The sequence below is a fragment of the Vombatus ursinus genome, unplaced genomic scaffold (genome assembly GCF_900497805.2).
Source record: "Vombatus ursinus unplaced genomic scaffold, bare-nosed wombat genome assembly UNPS02014781.1, whole genome shotgun sequence".
NCBI classification, from domain to species: Eukaryota; Metazoa; Chordata; class Mammalia; order Diprotodontia; family Vombatidae; genus Vombatus; species Vombatus ursinus.
Window position 1 is genome coordinate 13,749,749 of NW_020954559.1, and position 17,293 is coordinate 13,767,041.

At 39.4% G+C, this 17,293-nt stretch overlaps 1 protein-coding gene across 7 annotated transcripts in view; it reads left to right on the forward strand.

The window, feature by feature from the left end:
• LOC114046234 (guanine nucleotide exchange factor DBS-like) overlaps positions 1–17,293 on the forward strand; it is a 366,695-nt gene that overhangs the window by 177,026 nt on the left and 172,376 nt on the right. The window lies entirely within an intron of this gene.

Below are 17,293 nucleotides of genomic sequence, written 5' to 3' on the forward strand. Positions count from 1 at the left end.
CAAATAATGTTAATAATCCCACCCTTGGTTACTATTTTAGCCTGCCTGGGAATAAGCAAAGTGATTACACATGGGGCTGTGGTTAATGTAGAAAACCTAAGATCAAGTTCCTGCTGAGGCCTTTAGTTTCCAGGCTTCCTCACTGACCTGGTGGCAGGAAGTGCACAGGGAAATAGGAACAGAGCAAAAATGCTCATTGTTTAGTGAGATTAGATCTCTTGGATGGTGTGTCTGTTATTTCAATCAGGTAAGGGTGGTCTTCCTGTTTAGTTTGTAAAGAATGGGGAAAGGACAGACTTGCATGTTGTTCTAGGGGTTGTTGTGGTTTTGGAAGCTGCAAACAATTTGTATTGATATGAGATGTGTTTATGGCAAAGAGAGAAGGTTCCTAAAATGTTTTAGTCCAAAGGGACATCATTCTCCAGGCTTCCACAAGGTGGTCACCTTGAGCAGTAATTATTTACATGCCTGAGGACTACTCTCTTTTTGTTTTGAGGGGAGGGGGTGGTAATTCTGTGACTACTGTATAAACTCTCCTGGAGAAGGTACTTCCCTGTTAGCTTTTATAGCCTTCTTAACTATAGGAGATGGTAAGCTTTCTGAAGGCAAGACTATATCACTGTTGATCTTTCTAACTCTAGTACTTAGTGCAGTGCCTTGTCCATAGTATGCCTTTAATAGATATCTGTTGAATTGAATCAAATTGGGAGTAAGGCAGTAAGTACTAGCAATATGTTAAGCACTATGCTAGTTGATGTAGGAGTTATGAACACCATAATGAGCAAGTCTGGGCCTTCAAGGAACTTATATTCTTAGTGATAAGACTTAGGAATGTGAAGTAGTTAAAAATACTATATAAAATAGCACACATTCAGTGCTAAAAATGTTAAATCATGTGCGAGACTCTGAGTGCTTTATTCAGAGAAGAGAGAAATCAGTGTCAGTTGTAGTAAATGAGGAAAAGAAATTTGAGTTGTCTTGAAGGACAGATAGGATTTTAATATATTGTTATAGTTAGTAATAATAACTTGCATTTAAAGAGTACTTTAAGGTTGGACTTTTTACATATATTATCTCATTTTATTCTCGAGATACCCCTGTGAAGTAGGTGCTGTTATTATCTCCATTTTATAGATGAGGAAACTGAGGCAGTCAGTGAGTAAATGACTTGCTTAAAGTCACATCCATATCTAGTAAGTATATGTGGCAGGATTCAGATTCAAATCATCCTGACTCCAAGACTGATACTCTTTCCTCCATGCCAACTGTCTAAGGAGAAGAATGTTCCTGGTGAAATGCATGTACATGGAGAAAAAGGAATGTTGTAAAGTTTTTTTGGGGGGGGATAATAGTGTGTGGATCATTACTAACTCATAAGTTTGGAAAGGTTGGTTGGGGACAGATTTTAGAAAGCCTGGAATGTCAAGGTAAGGAATATATATAAACTTTATCCTGAGCATAAGAAAGAATCATTGAAGATTTTTTTAGCAAGAGAGTAGCTTGATGAAAATAATGGTCTTTGATTATGGGTGAAGAATGCTGAATATATTCTCAAATATTATCTTTGTTTTGCTTAACTATTTTTATTACTTATGAAGGAGAATCAGTGGTAGTGAGATTGGAGGGTAGGAAAATGATGCCCGTGGTGTAAAAAAAAAAAATTAGGAAATGACTATGAAGCAAAACCAAAAAGAATCAAAACTTTTTTTAAATACAAAGGAAGTGTTTTGATAGGTTCTCCTTTTGTCAGTATAAAAGAAATATCGGAAAGGGAAGACACCAGAGGGAGGAAGACCATTTGGGAGACATGTGATCTTAAAGATGCCTTTAAATCAACTCCTCTCCTTCCCCTCCCCCATGCACATCCCCCTTCACACATACATGCATGTACACACATACACACGCACACATATACACACTCTGTTGTGTGGACAGTTATCACATCTGCATAAGGCTGCCTCTAAAGTTACCAAGTGAGGAAGTGCATAAGGGTTTTTGGTGATAGATTTTTGGTTTTGTAAAGATCTGTTCTGGTGATTAAATCTCTCATTCTTGCCACATTTGCAAAGGGCATTCTGGTGGACCAGAAAGGGGGACCTCCCTCTCTCATTCATAATTCCTTTAACTATTTGGCCTAAATAACTGCTGTAATGATGACCTCTCAACAAGGAAGAGGACAAATGATAAATAAGATACTGCCTAACAAATATGACTTGTTCATTTATTTCAAACAAATATAGTTTTATTCATCAAAACCTGCTATGCCTGAATACAACATTGCTTGTACTGTTTGTTACTAAACACAAATGTGGCTGCAATGACTGGTGTGTGTCAGGCAGCCAGGAAAAACTACAATATTAGGTCTATCTCTCAGATAATACTGCAGCTATTTCCTTCAGGCACTGATGCTGTTTACAACTGTATTCCAGCCTCATGGTCAGAATGTTGATTTAGTTTCCAGTGAAGGTTCCCTTCCCCCCAGACAGATTTGATTCTTCTATACTGGCATGCTATGTATGGAATGACTGATAAACCCTATAATGCTTCAGATTGTGCTGGACCGAAGCATTTCTTCTGTCTGCTGTGGCTAATGTTCCCTGCCTTGATTGTACTATTAAACACTGTTATGATATTTAGATGTCTGACTGCTTGATTCAAAATGAGGATGAATCAAGAAAAAAGATGCCAGTTTACATGCTATTCTTTGACAAAAATTCATCAAAATGTGAAGATTCTTATATCTTCCCAAAAGTCATCTGTAACATATAATAATAGGAGATAATCGTGAGCTATTCTGTGTCCAGAGCCAGTTTGATCAGCTTTCATCAACAGTGACTTTACTTCATCATCTGATTGGTGGAAGCTTAGTGGATCTTTTTATAGTCCAGACTAATATTTCCACTTCTGATCAATGTTCATTCTCCCAGGAATACAGAAAGGTATGACTTCTTTGACCCAAGCTCCAAAGGAAACCAACTGTCTCAGGAAGAGATGACAAAAGCTTTCTCCTATCAACACTTGTTGACATTTGAGCTTGATTTAAAAATCTGGGGAGGATTTCATCTCCCAAGTGAAGCCTAGCCTTAGAACTCCCAGTCAATAATGATGTTTTCCCACACCACAAGAGCATCTTTCATAGAATACATAGTTTTCACTTCTCTCGTGAATTTATGTGTCATTTTGTGTATGTGTGAGCTTCGTGAAATCGGGGAACAGGGAACAGGTGCCTTAGCACCTGTGCTAAACACATGCAGGTACTTAATAAATGTTTATTAGTTGGAACACTATACATGGCTTCAAGCCAGATCATTGGTCCCATGGCTTGGCAGTTGCTGGTTGGCTTTTATTTTTTTCAAGTTATAGTGATGCCTTTTGTTTTTGTATGGTATAAATACAAAAATTGGGCAGTCATTTTCTGATATGCCTCTCCTCCCACTGGACTCTTCCTTGTAACAAAGAAAAACAGTTAAGCAAAGCAATCAGCATAGTAAGTATGTTTGGTAGAACATATGACATTTAGTACCAATAGCCTCCCCACCCCCTCACCTCTCTTCAGATAAGAGAGAAATGCGTACATTTCATCATCTGCTCTGGATCAAGATCAGTCATTGCAATTTATGAAAGTCCAGCTGCCTTTCAGTGTGGTTTTATTTACATTATGATAGTCACTCGTTATATTTTTCTCTGGTTCTCTTTACTTCTGTTTCTGTTCATACCACTTTTTCCACTTTCCCCTATGCCCCACTTGGTTTTGAATTTTTTTTTTGTTACCACAAAAACCAGCTGCTGATTATTTTAGCCTTTGTGGTGGGGAAAATGTGGAAAAGAGGAACCTCTCTGCTGTGCGTGATTCTGTGTTTTCTCTGTCCCCTGTGTCTGCTAGCTTCTATGTGGTTTTGCATGGGGCCATGGAGGTTTGGTTTTTGGCAAGAAGCTGTTTCTACCTTGAAATGGTGAGGATGGGAGTGGGGAGAGTATATGAGGAAGGGAGGGTGTGGCTTCTAGTCTTTGCTTCACTGTCTTTGTCTCTCATCAGTCACGTAGGCCACTACCTCAAGGATATGAATTGCTTGCAGAAATCCCTACTGCTCTTTCTTGGTTCCTGCATTTGTTGGATTTAGTCCCAAACTGGATCCAGCCGAGATTACATCAGTACAGTTGATAAATAAATGGTTTTAGGACCTTAGTGTCTTACGTGCTTGTCAATCTTCTTAAAATTCAGTGCAAGTCAGGATGCCTACAACTTCAATGAAATAGATCAATAGAGAGATGCCTTCAGAGAAATGGATCAATAGAGTGTCATTTTTGGTGACTCTCTTTTGCCATTTTATTCTTTAAAAGAAACCACAATGTGGACTGTATTGATTAAAAAAAAAATTGAGAAGGTAACTGGACCTCAGAAAGAAGGTCTGCTGTCCAATGAATATTTAATTCTCCCCCAGGAACATTATCTAAGATCACTTTAGGCTGGCTTAAACAATGTGTCTCGTGTCTGTCCCTTTCTCCTCGCATGGCCACCATTCTAGCTTAGTGGTTTGATGGACAGAAGGAACAACCAATAGAAACAGGTCTTTTTTGCTGTTTCTCACATGTGACACTCGATCTCCAGTCTCCTTGACATTGCATAGGTTGTTCCTCTTGCCTGGGATGTACTCTCACCTCACATCTGCCTCTTAGAATCCCTAGCTTCCTTCAAAGCTCAGATGAAATTCCATCTCCTACATCAGGTATTTCCTTATCAGTCCAGCTAGTTCCTCCCCTACTAAATTTAACTTGTATATACATAAAATATGCCTTTTGGGGGGGGGGGGCGGGGCAAGGGGGTTAAGTGACTTGCCCAGGGTTACACAGCTAGTAAGTGTCAGGTGTCTGAGGCTGGATTTGAACTCGGGTCCTCCTCACTCCAGGGCCAGTGCTCTATCCACTGTACCACCTAGCTACACCAAAATATACCTTCATATATGAGAGGCTGCTTGGTATAATGTAGTAAGAGCCAGCCTTGTACTAAGAAAGACCTATGTTTAGTTCTAGCCTTTTAACACACACTGAGTATAACCCAGGCTGGGCAAGTCTCTTAATCTCTGAGTGTTACAGATGACTCACTTACTCATCTGGAATTCACTGGACACTCCCTATACCAATTAGATAACGGAAATTATACATACACATACATACACATCAGAAGGTATGTATAAGCATGTAATATTATATATAGATATATGTGTGCATATTTCTATATATACATACATGTATCTATGTGTGTATTTGTATACATACATGCACATGCACATACTCACTTATACAACATGTCCCTTGTTAGAATGTAAGTTTCTCAAGGGAAAGGATAATTTCATATGTGACTTTGTATCTCCATCACTAGCACAGTGCTGGACATAATAGAAACTCAAAATGCCCATTGATTGATTTTAAAGGTTGACTTCTCTTAAATGCTAAACTAGATTCCTTACTTACCAAAGGAAACATTACCTACAACACAATCTTTTTTGTTGTTTTTTTTTCAATGTGCCCCAGTGAAGCATAGTGCATTCACTATCTCTCCGTCTGGGGGGAGTGGGGTGGGAGGTGGGGAGGATTGGGTAAGAGTGTGCTATAGCAGCAAAGAGCACATTTGGATGCTAAAAAGAGCTTGGTACTAATTAGAAAATCTTTTTTGCTGCTCTTTATATCTGCTTAAGAAATGAACTGGATGCTAATTAGATCTTTATAGAGATGGATGTTAACATTAAAGATGTTACAAGGAGATATCCCCTTCTTCAGCATCTTCCTTTATGGCTTCCTTATGTTTCCAACCTGGCTAGTGTTTGCTAAAGGCATGCAGAGCTCTAAGATATCATATGGCCATAATTTCTAAGAGTTAAGATGGTACCCCTCCTAACAGAGGAGCAATTAAAAACACTTATTACACCTTGAAAGTTGCTACTTAAATATTTGTATGAGACTAGGGGCCAACAATTTAGATCCTTCATTTTGAAACAACACAAACATTAATTGAGCTTTACACAGCATCTTTCTGGGTAAAACCATAGAAAGAAGAATGCTTACTTAAATTAAATTCAGAGGTGATTATTGTTCTAAATCATTTTATATTTAGCTCTCTTGGTTCTGTTTGTTTTGCTCTGTACTAGTTCAGACAGATTTTCCCATGTTTCTCAGCATTTGCCATAGAAACATGGGAGGGAGAAACATGAGGTGATAGAGAGCAAAATAAGGAGAATTAAATGTTTACAGTAATGTAAATGGGAAGACCACTTGAAAGGAAGTGGAAGTCTAAGAAATGGAAAATGAGTGAAGGTCCTGAACAAGACATAAGGAGACATATCTCTTCCCTCAAGGCAGAAAAGGAGGGGAGGTTGGGATGTTGTACTCATGGTCAGACAAGATTTGTATCTATGCCTGCTTTTCTTTGTCACAAGGGAGTGTTCAGTCTGAGGTTTAGTGGAAATAAGAGATTTAAAGACAGAAGACAGGAATAAAACAAAATATTTGAAATTCAGATGATGCATCTAGGCTTCAGTGGTTTAGATTTCTGGAGCTCATGGAAAATAGAAATAGGATGTGATATTTCAGAGCACAGAGCTAGGCTAGTTTTCAGTGGTTTAGAGACAATAGGCTGAAAAGGGAGAGGGGGAAAGTCATCTGGTCAACAGGAATGGATGTTTAGTTGACCAAGATGATGTGATAGATGAAAGGGGGCAAATGGGGCAGTTCTAGTTTTTCATTTTGCCATGGATTCTGCCACCACCTTCTTCCTAAGGCCGTTTGCAGTGCACATTTTTCAACACTTTCACAACAATGGCTTTTTGAGGAGAGTAGTAGAAGTCTAAAGTCAATAATTTTGCAGGTCAAAAAACTGACACTCAGAGAGATGAAGCAACCTGCCCACTGAATCACAGCTATTATGGGAAAGAGCCAAGAATCAAGCTGAAGTCTTTTGACTAAAAGTTCAGTGTTCTTTCTTGCCTTCTCCTTGGACCACTTTTCATGCATCTGCTCACTACTGCCATGAACAGTTGTCTTGAATTCATCCTTCAAATTATATTGCAACTAGATGCCATAGTGGAGAGATCATGGTACTTGGTGTCAGGAAGACCCCAGTTCAAATATGACCTCAGACACATACCAGCTATCTAACCCAAGGCAAGTTATATTACCTCTGTCTGCCTCAGTTTCCTCATCTGTAAAGTTTTGAGGGATAATAATACTGTGGGAACCGAATGAGATTCTATTTGTAAAGTGCTTTCTTTACCTTAAGGCAGTATTTAAATGCTACTTGGTGGGGTGGTGGTATTATGGTCATAAACTACATACAGGTAGGCAATTCTAGATAGGAATCAAGTTATAGCAATGTCCTGGATCTGGATACCTCTCTCTGATCTTAAGATTCCAATCTGTTAATCTCCTTCATGGAGAAATGTAGAATTAGTTTTCTTATTCCTTCTATCACCTATCTATGACAAAACTTATTGAGTTACTCTGGCTGCTTAGGAAAAAAGTAAATCCTGTCTGGTTCTCTAGAAACTATATTTTATTCAAGAACTATACACTAGTTTTTTGGAATCCTCAAGCTGTGGGTCTCTCCTACCTCCCAGTGTCTAAAAGAGTTCTCTTCTCTTCTCAGTTCCTCCATTCTTCTGTCTTAGACTTCTTGTGTCTCTGTCTCTGCAGTATTCTCTGACTTCTTTGGCATGATAACATGGAAGGAGTGAGAGTTTGACTCAGAGGACTTGGGTTCAAATTCTGATTCTCCCATTAATCTGTGCTCCAGTTTTCTCACAGGATAATAGATATAGAGTTGGAAGGGACCTTAAAGATCTCTGAGCCTAATCACATCATTTTATAATAATTTGGAGATGAATTCAAGACAGTTGTTCATGTCAGTACTGAGCAGAAATATGGGAGGTGATCCAAGGAGAAGGCAAGAAAGAACAATAAAACCTCAGCTTGAGTCTTGGCTCTTCCCCATGATAGCTGTGAGGCAGTGGGCAGATTACTTCGTCTTTCTTAGTATCAGTTTCCTGTCCTGCAAAAGAGCAGCAGGACTCATATTACCCACCTTAGAGAACCACTGTGGCAAAAGTGCTGTGAAATATATATTACAAATGGCCTTAGAAAGGAGCCTAGGGTGGTGGTGGTGGGAACAGAAGCCACAGCAAGACAAAAATCCAGAACTGCTCCTTTGTCCTTTTTATCTACCACATCATCTGGGTCAACTAAGCATTGATTTTTTTTAAAAAAAACAGTATTTTATTTTTTCCAATTACATGTAAAAACAATTTTTTGCGTTCATTTAAAATTTTTTTTGAGTTCCAAATTTTTCTCTATCCCTTTCTTCTCTCTCCCCTCCCCAAAACAGTAAGCAATTTGGTATTGATTTTCTGTGTGCAATCATAAACATTGATTCTTGAATATTTTCACTATTGACCAGATGACTTTCCCTTTTTTTCCCTCTTTCAACCTGTTCTATTATAAGAGGAAGTTAAGACTCAAGTGAAATGTCTTACCTAATGTCACACAGATAATTAGTGACTGAGCCAGGATTTGAACCCAGTCTTCCTAATTCCTAATTATAAATTTAGCATTCTTATCTACTAAATCATGAAGCCTCTCATCTGTACTCCAATCCAGTTTCCACTACATGTAAAATTAAGAAATTGGGTTAGGTTACTTCTAAGTTCTCTTACAGATATATATCTGTGATCCTAATGAGAAACCTAGGTTCTGTTCTCCTTGAATCTGTGATTGAGTTTGGGGAGGTTTCAACCTACCTAGTCATTCTTTAATGCCTTCCTTTTCCAATATCCATCTATCTTTTTCCAATAGCTTTCATGGTATCATAGAATTTTAAAACCAGAAAGGACATTAGAAATCTCCTAGGTCTAGCTGTATTTAGTATAAATAACATTATTTAGCACAGATATGCAGAAGATGACATTTTATCTTGTTTGGTCATTCAGTTGTGTCTGACTCTACATGCCCTCATGGATTTTGTCCTTGGGGTTTCTTGGCAAAGATACTGGAGTGGTTTGCCTCTTCCTTCTCCAGTGCGTCCCCATTTTACAGATGAAGAACTGAGACAAAAAGAGGTTAAATGGACTTGCCCAGGGTCACCCAGCTAGTGTCTGGGGCCAAATTTGAACTCAGATCTTCCTGACTCCAGGTCTGATGCTCTATCCACCTAGCTGTCCCTGACATTCTGTCTTAGGTAAATTTTAAAAGATTTATACGATGGTGGATTTTTCTCCATAGTTTGTTTTCAGCAAATTATCAGTAGTTAGATAAATCTGAGAAAGAATAACAAGCCTTCTGGGCCTTCAGCTGTACCAATCACATAGCTTGCAAAGACATTCTGCTGTGTTTTCAAAATGGCAGAGCTGAGAGAAGGCACTTGGGCTTTCTAGGCAAGGTTTGAAACTTGTCTCCCCTCACTCATCTTTAAAAATGGTAAACTCTGTATGTTATTATCAACCAGAGGTTTTCATCCATCAATTTAGACTTCATTTAGCACAGATTAAAACAAGCAAGAAAACTTTTGTATAATAGAGAGAAGATTTCAGAGAGTATGCCTTCCTTCTAACCCACCTCACCCCCCAAATATTACCCCCTCCCTGTTGGCCTACCTTGTGGTATCTTGGTCTCAATTCTGGCCTGAAGTTCTGAGGGAACTTACTCCTAGGAAAGTAAAAGGCTTACAAGCTCCTTGACCTGCCAATTCTAAACACAAGATAGTTATCACAGTCTGAAGCTGGATTTCATTTCCCCTTTTCACCTCCCTTCCTGATTTTAGGCCAGACACCTTCTTTGTGTGCTCTTAAAGAATGCTCTAGAGACAACATGGCTTCCTACAACAAATAACTATCTCAAGGGATTGGTAATGGGATGTGGTGCTTTTGGTTTCTGGTTTAGAATTAATCTTCAGGGAATAGAAGTGGTTTAAGGCACTTAGAACTGTCTGGAAGCCTCTTTCCTTCACGGGTAGTTGGTTTCCTTTCAATTTCTATTGTTCAGATACCCACAGCATGAAAAACCATTACTGAAACTCATTGATTTAGGTGAAGGTGGAGTAACATTCCCATACCATATGTACCCTGTATTTGTGCATCATAATAAAACAATTAATCAATTAAGAAACCACAGACTGCCCACATCACAGATAGGTTGTCACCTGGTGAAAGGAGCCAGAATTCTACATGTAGAAAACCAGGAGCAAATTTAGCCTTTGCCTAAGTATCCGTCCTTCCTTAAGCCAATAGAAGGCCACCTCCCATGGTTTCTATTCTTTAATGTAGAGGACATTGTTATTTATACTTTTCCCAACTCTGGTAAAAAACAGTTCATCTTTGAAGTCTTCAAACTGCTGCAATCTACATTCCTCAGATATTCCTTCATTCTGATCTTATTTTACCCATCCAAACTTAATCTTCCTCAATAAGAGAGCAAGATTTGTGCCAATCTCAATCTGTACCAATCAGAGCAATCCTGCTGTCCTCAAGAGAATATTCGATCAGAGTTCAGTATCTTTGCTCATACTGTTCTATCTAGAATGTTTCCCCCCTTTCTGCAATATTTTCTTTTGAAAAACCACCTCTTCCATCAAACCCCATCTCAATTGCCATGTCCTTGAAAGATTTCCTGATTCTTTCCATGTACTCCATCAGCCAGAAGTCATCTTCACTTCCTGCAGAACTTTGCTTAGCCTTTTTTTTAAAGGCATTGCTTATTCTGCCTTCTATGTATTTTATACTTGTCTTCTCATGTACTAGGTTATAATATCCTTGAAGGCTTGCTCTTTATGGAGTTTCCTCCAGTACTCATACACACTAGATAGTTCAATAAATATTTTGAATTGAATTGGAATGACATGTCAGAATTAGGAAAATGCCCCAGCTGCCATCTGTGGAAAGAAGAACGAGGTAACAAATGAAGTTACAAATAAGCCTAACTGGTCCTGGTGAGGGCTTGGTCATTTAAGAGCATAGGACTAGGAATTAGGAGTTTCTTTTCCTGGTTCTACCACCAATAATGGCATGCTCTTGTTTATAGTAGGAGTTAAATAAATGCTGGCAGAAAATGATGGTAGCATCTGCAAAGCTCCCTTTCCTAATGGGTAAAATGAGATAGGGGCAGCTAGGTAGTACAGTGGATAGAGTACTAGCCTTGGAGTCAGGAAAATTCATCTTCCTGAGTTCAAATCTGACCTCAGACATTTACTAGCTATGTGACCCTGGCCAAGTCACTTAACCCTGTTTGCTTCAGTTTCCTCATCTGTAAAATGAGCCGGAGAAGGAAATGGCAAACTACTCCAGTGTCTATGCCAAGAAAATCCCAAATGGGGTCACAAAGAGTCAGGCACAACTGAAAAATGACTGAATAACTACAAAAATGAGAGGAATGGACTGGATAATCTTTATGATTATATGATATATGATTTTCATATCTTCTTTGTGGCTTTTAGCCCCATTGGGTGTAGCTAAAGTGATTTTCAAGGTTTAACAAGTCAGGAAAAAAGACAAAGACCAGAGGCAAGAAGTTTGGACTAATGTGTTGAAACTCATCAAGGGCCTTTGCTATCATGTTTATTGTTTGGGATTTGGTTGTGTCTGATTCTTCGTGACGTCATTTGGAGTTTTCTTGAGAAAGATACTGGAGTGGGTTGTCATCTCCTACACCAGCTAATTTACAGAAGGGAAAACTGAGGCAAACAGGGTTTAGTGACTTGCCCAGGGTCACACAGCTAGTAAATGTCTGAGGCTAGATTGGAACTCAAGTATTCTTGACTCCAGGCCTGGCACTCTTTCCACTGCACCATCTAGATCCACTGTAGATGTAGTTTTTCCCTGTCTTTCCACTGCCTCGGCTGTGCAAAACTCCTCAGTACCTAGATTCAGGTACTTTTACACCTGGTGAAGTTGCTGGCAAAGTCAGTATGGGGGAGGATGGCAGAGTGAGGGGAGCTATCAGTTCTATGTTCTGCCAGAAATGATTTTAATCAAGGCTAGAGTGCTCTGCTACCTAGCACTTCTGGCTGCCTTGATTAATGATGCAAGTAGGAATTCAACTTCAGCATGAAGCATCATTGACAGAAAGGTGTCTCTTAAGCATCGTATAGGCTCCGAGTCACTGAATTAGTCATCTAGGCAGTTTCCTGCGCTTGTGACTACCCAGGAGGCATGGAAGCAGCCATGATAATAAATGCTTCTAGTTTGTATGTTTTTCTTCCCCTAAATCATCAAAATGCTAGAGACTGTGAGCTAAGCCTTGACATAATCTTACTGCAGAAATCTCCAATATCATCCCCTTTTAGAAAATCACTGTAGTATTTTTAACAGAATAGTAACGGAAATTTCATTCAAACAAACCATTGTAGCCAAAAGAACTAAAAAGTACTAGTAGTTATAGTGATACTAAATTCTGACCATACCAAGAGATAAAAACAAAGAATTGCTACTAAAAGAAACACTGTCAAGATGATTTGGTCATATCATGCAAAGTTTTTTATCTTTTGTTTCTTGTTTTTTCTTCTATTAAGTCTCCTTTGCAAACAAGGAAATGAAATGTTCCAGTCTATAGGTCATTGCTACCCAGTGCCCATAAACATCATACCATTTGTTGAACAGATTAGCCTTCTTTAGGTAAAACATGTCTTAAAATAACAGAATTGAATGGGACTTTAGTCATCAGTAGAATATAGGCTCCTTGAGAATAGGGATCATTTTGTTTTTTGTCATTGCCTCACACAATGTCTTATGTGTAGAAGACAGTGTTAGTTGAATTGAAAATCTGGTCCATCTCTTACCTGAAAAAGAGTCCCCTTTACAATGTCCCAAATAAGAAGTCATCCAGCTTCCTCTTGGACTGCCTCCTGAGGCAGGCCCTTCTACTTTTGGAAAAATAATATTTTGAAGGTTTATCATTCTGTCAAGCTAAATCTGCTTCTCAGAGACTCTCATCCACTGATCCTTATTCGGCCCTCTGGGGCCAAGCAAAACCAGTCTGATTCCTCTTCCAGGGGACAACTTTTTAAAAATTTGAATACAGCTATCATGTCATCAGGGCCTTTCTTCAGGCTAAACTCCCCCAATTCCTTATGGTAGAGTTTCAAACAATGTTTTTTTTATCATTTTTATGAATTCAGCTATTTTCTTGTTGTTTGGTTGTTTCAGTCATATCTGACTCTTTGTGACCCCATCTGGGTTTTCTTGGCAAAGATCTTGGAATGGTTTGCCAATTCCTTCTCCAGCTTATTTTGCAGATGAGGAAACTGAGGTCAACAACGCTAATTGACTTGTCCAGGGGTACATAGCTGGGGTCTGAGGCCAGATTTTAACTTGGGAAGATGATCTGAGTCTTCCTGACTTCAGGCCTGGCCCTCTATCTACTGTGCCACCTGGCTGCCCTCAGCTACCTTAGTGGCTTGCCATTTTGTAATAGACTGTTGGACTAGAAGCTAACATATCCTTGGATAGATTGGCCGGAAGAAGATGGGTGCAAAGAGTAACGCTTATTAGAAAAGCACAGCTTGTTTCTACCAAGAAGCCAAATCTTAAAAAAATAAAATTAGAATCATGTTTGGCCTTCAGACTAAAACTGGTAATGTTATTCTACTTGTTATTGATACACAACAGAGTGAATGCCTTCAAGTAGAGAAAAATAACTAGTGTCAAGTATTTTATAGATAAAGAAATGGGTTTTGTGTTGGCCCAAGTAAAAAGTCTAGGGCTTCCTTACTGTGGGATATATCATAAAGGCAAGAATGTGGACCAAAAAAGTGAGAGGCAAATAAATTACCTTCATTTAGCTTTCATTCCTATTTTCATTTGCATGACACTGGGAGAAGATTCTTTGTCCTAGCTGCTACACAGCCACCTGTGTAGTTTGTTTCATTTGCAAAGTCCTCAGTTTGGGTTTAGGGGATGCAAGATCCTCAATAGGGATTGGACCATAGACTTAATCTTAGACATAAGCAGTCAAAATGATAGTCTTGATAAGGCCCAGGGTATTCTGGTTGATATTTGTGTCTACTGCCCTTAGCAATGTATAGTATAGTATTTAGTAATGTATAGTAACTCATAGCCGTGGCTATGCTCTTGTCAGATAGAAGTCATTGCACCGCCAATGAAGAGCATAAGCTCAGAAGATGACAGCATAAAGATGTTCAGCAACCATGAGACAAGTGGAGACTGGAAATACAGTAGCCAGCAGTGGAGAGAGGGAGAGGAAGAGAAAGAGAAGTTATGCCTATCATAAAGCAGTGTGGTGATATCGCCTAACACATAAGTGAGGGATTTGGAGCTAGGGTTTTGATTGGGTACTAAGTTATAGTGTGTGTGTTTGTGTGTGCGTGCTTGGTCCTTGTGTAGCTTTTCTGGGGGCCAGCATATGAAAGGGCTTATCCAAAGTGCCACAAGCATTTTTCTTTAAAAAAAAAAAAAAGAAGAAGAAGAAGAAAGAAAAGGAAAAAATGAGTCACCTCTCCAGGTAACCGGGTTATCAGTCAATATTTATTAAGCACCAGGGCAGCTAAGGTGGCACAGTAGATAGAGCACTGGTCTTGGAGTCAGGAGGACCTGAGTTCAAATCCAGCCTCAGATACTTGACACTCACTAGCTGTGTGACCCTGGGCAAGTCACTTAACCCCAATTGCCTCACCAAAAAACAAAACAAACAAACAAAATATTTATTAAGCACCTATGTGCCAGGCCCTGTGCTAAGTTCTAGGGTCACAGAAAGAGGCAAAACACAGCCCCTACCCTCAAGGAGCTTACAATCTAACGGGGGAGACAACATGCAAACAAATATATTCAAAGCAAACTATATATACAGGATAAATAGGAAATATTAACAGAGAGAAGGCACTGGAATTAAGAGAGGAGGGGTTGGGGAAGGCTTCCTATAGAAGCCAGGAAGGAAGCCAGGGAGATCTGTAGCATAGCAGAATAATATAACAGAGAAGAGGAGGGAGAATGTTCCAGGCATGGGAGACAGTCAGAAGAGAATGTCCAGACATGAGAGATGGAGCGTCTTGTTGAAGGAACATTGCAAAGTAACACATCTCCTAGTAGGTTGCAAATATACCAATGTCAATGCTAACTTTCTCTGTTTCAGTTACAGTAGATTATCGAATGGTACCGCTGAATATAAACAACTCTTTGTCTTAGTAGCCTCATAAATGTTTCTATATGCATATGATAATAATAATATTGACATGAGAAAGACCTGGTTGGCAAGACAATGAGGAATAAAATGATGATCCGATCAAACAGGACTGGGCTCCTGTAGAAGATAAGATAGCACAAATCCTTTGGGACCTGCTGCCACTTTAATTTGGTCAGGAGCTTTTGTGGTTAAATGGGATGAGATAGGAGCAAGAAAGAAGAGGCTCTGCTGGTGGGACCAGCAGTTTAGTTTCCACTGGGGTAGTCCTGGAAACTCATCTTGAGGAGGTGCATCGCCTTGTTCCTTATCCCATCTAGATTCCCTGGTCCTTAGTGATATTAGAAGGTGAGACATGGTATGAAGAGAAGAGTCAGAGGAGATTGTATGTCCTACAATTCTTTTTCTGGGCCTCCAGAACTTTCATAATCTTACTGTATCCACTGTCTCCCTGCTCCACTAGACTTGTCATCCTCAATCTCTCAAATCAATAGAAGGTTATACATGAAAATAAGAAGCAAATATGGTACTTTTATTTCCTCCTGGTTATAACAGATTTTCAGGAGTTTGTAGTACAAGGATCCTTGAGTTCATTCTATTCTTATCTGTAGCTGTTCCACCTTTCTCTATCAGTTTCTCAAGTCTTCTTATTCGTAGTTCCATAAGCCATTTCAACATCAATTACAGACTTAAGTCAAGGTCCATTTCACTGGTGAGAATTTTTGGAAGTGAGGCATGGTGACATTTGCCACCACTTAGATCTTGTCCTGCTACTACAGTGGTCCTTATCCACCACGCCCATTCCTATTGCCCTGCAGTGGGGCTCCTTCAGCTTAACTCAACAAATAGTTATTATCTGACTGCTGTGTGCAAGGCACTGGACCATGTCCTAGGAATACAAAGAGAAAAATGAAACTATCCTTGCCCTGTCCTACTTGGAGCAAACATTGTGTATACATATAAGTAAATACAAGTTAATTTGAGGAGGGAGAGAATGCTATCAACTGGGTGGATCAGAAAGGCTGCCTGAACTACATCTTGAAAGGAACTAAAGAGTCCAAGAGGTTGAGGTGAAGAGACCCTCCTTCAGAGTTCTGTCAACACAGGTCCCAGCCATGGCCCCCCAGGAGGATGTCCCATAGCCTGAGAGGACCTGCTACATTGTTGCACCATTCACCCCTTCTATTTCTGGTTAACTAAAACAGAAAGGTAACCATTTTTATGTTCACTTTAACCATAGTATTGTCAACACTGACATTTATATAGCATTTGAAGATTTATAAAGCACTATACTTTACCTTTTCATTTGTTTTCCGTAATAACCCTATAAAGTTAGGTTTTGGAGGAACTATGAATGATCAAAAGCAAAATTTAAACCCAGCTCTTTCTAGACTCCAAGTCCAGCACATTCCACGACACCCCATTGTGTTTCCAAGTAAATTTGGTCCTGGTCTTGTCCATTTACCTACCAGTGTGGGCTCATTTTAAAGTCCAGTACTGTTCTTAGGCTGATGTCGAGGTGTTGCAAACTACAAAATTCATGCCCATCCGATTTGCTTTTTCTTCCACTTAATGGTGAAAGCACTAATCAGTGCTACTCTGTGGACAACTCTCATAAGAATTAAGCACTCACCTAAATAATATGGATGAAGCAATATTTTCCATTGTATAGATGAGTAATGTTATGTGTAAGCAAATTGAAAGCTGCCTCCTGGGTAAAATGTACCGTAGGTATTGCTCTGCTTCTTTCTAATCTGCCTCAACCCTGAGCAAAAGAAATACCTTTGGAGAAAATGTTGAGTCAGTAATCTTTGGGGGAGAAAGCAGTCTGTTTTACTGTAGGTTTCCTGAACAGAGGCAGCGAGGAAATATGGCTTTACTTGAGAGGTTACCATTTGCTAAACGGAGGGCTCCTGCAGGGAGGTTTTTGACATCCAACAGCAAAGGACCCGGTGGTGCTTGCTTAAAGGAGCCCTTTTTCTGGTAGTATTTCAACGGTTAACGTGTCCACACATTAAATAAATGGACTGAACTGGATATCGACTGGTTCTTCAAGCCCCAAAGCAAAAATTAGCTCCTGATCTGAAAGCCACTGACCCTTTGGAGGGAGCTCCGTCATGCT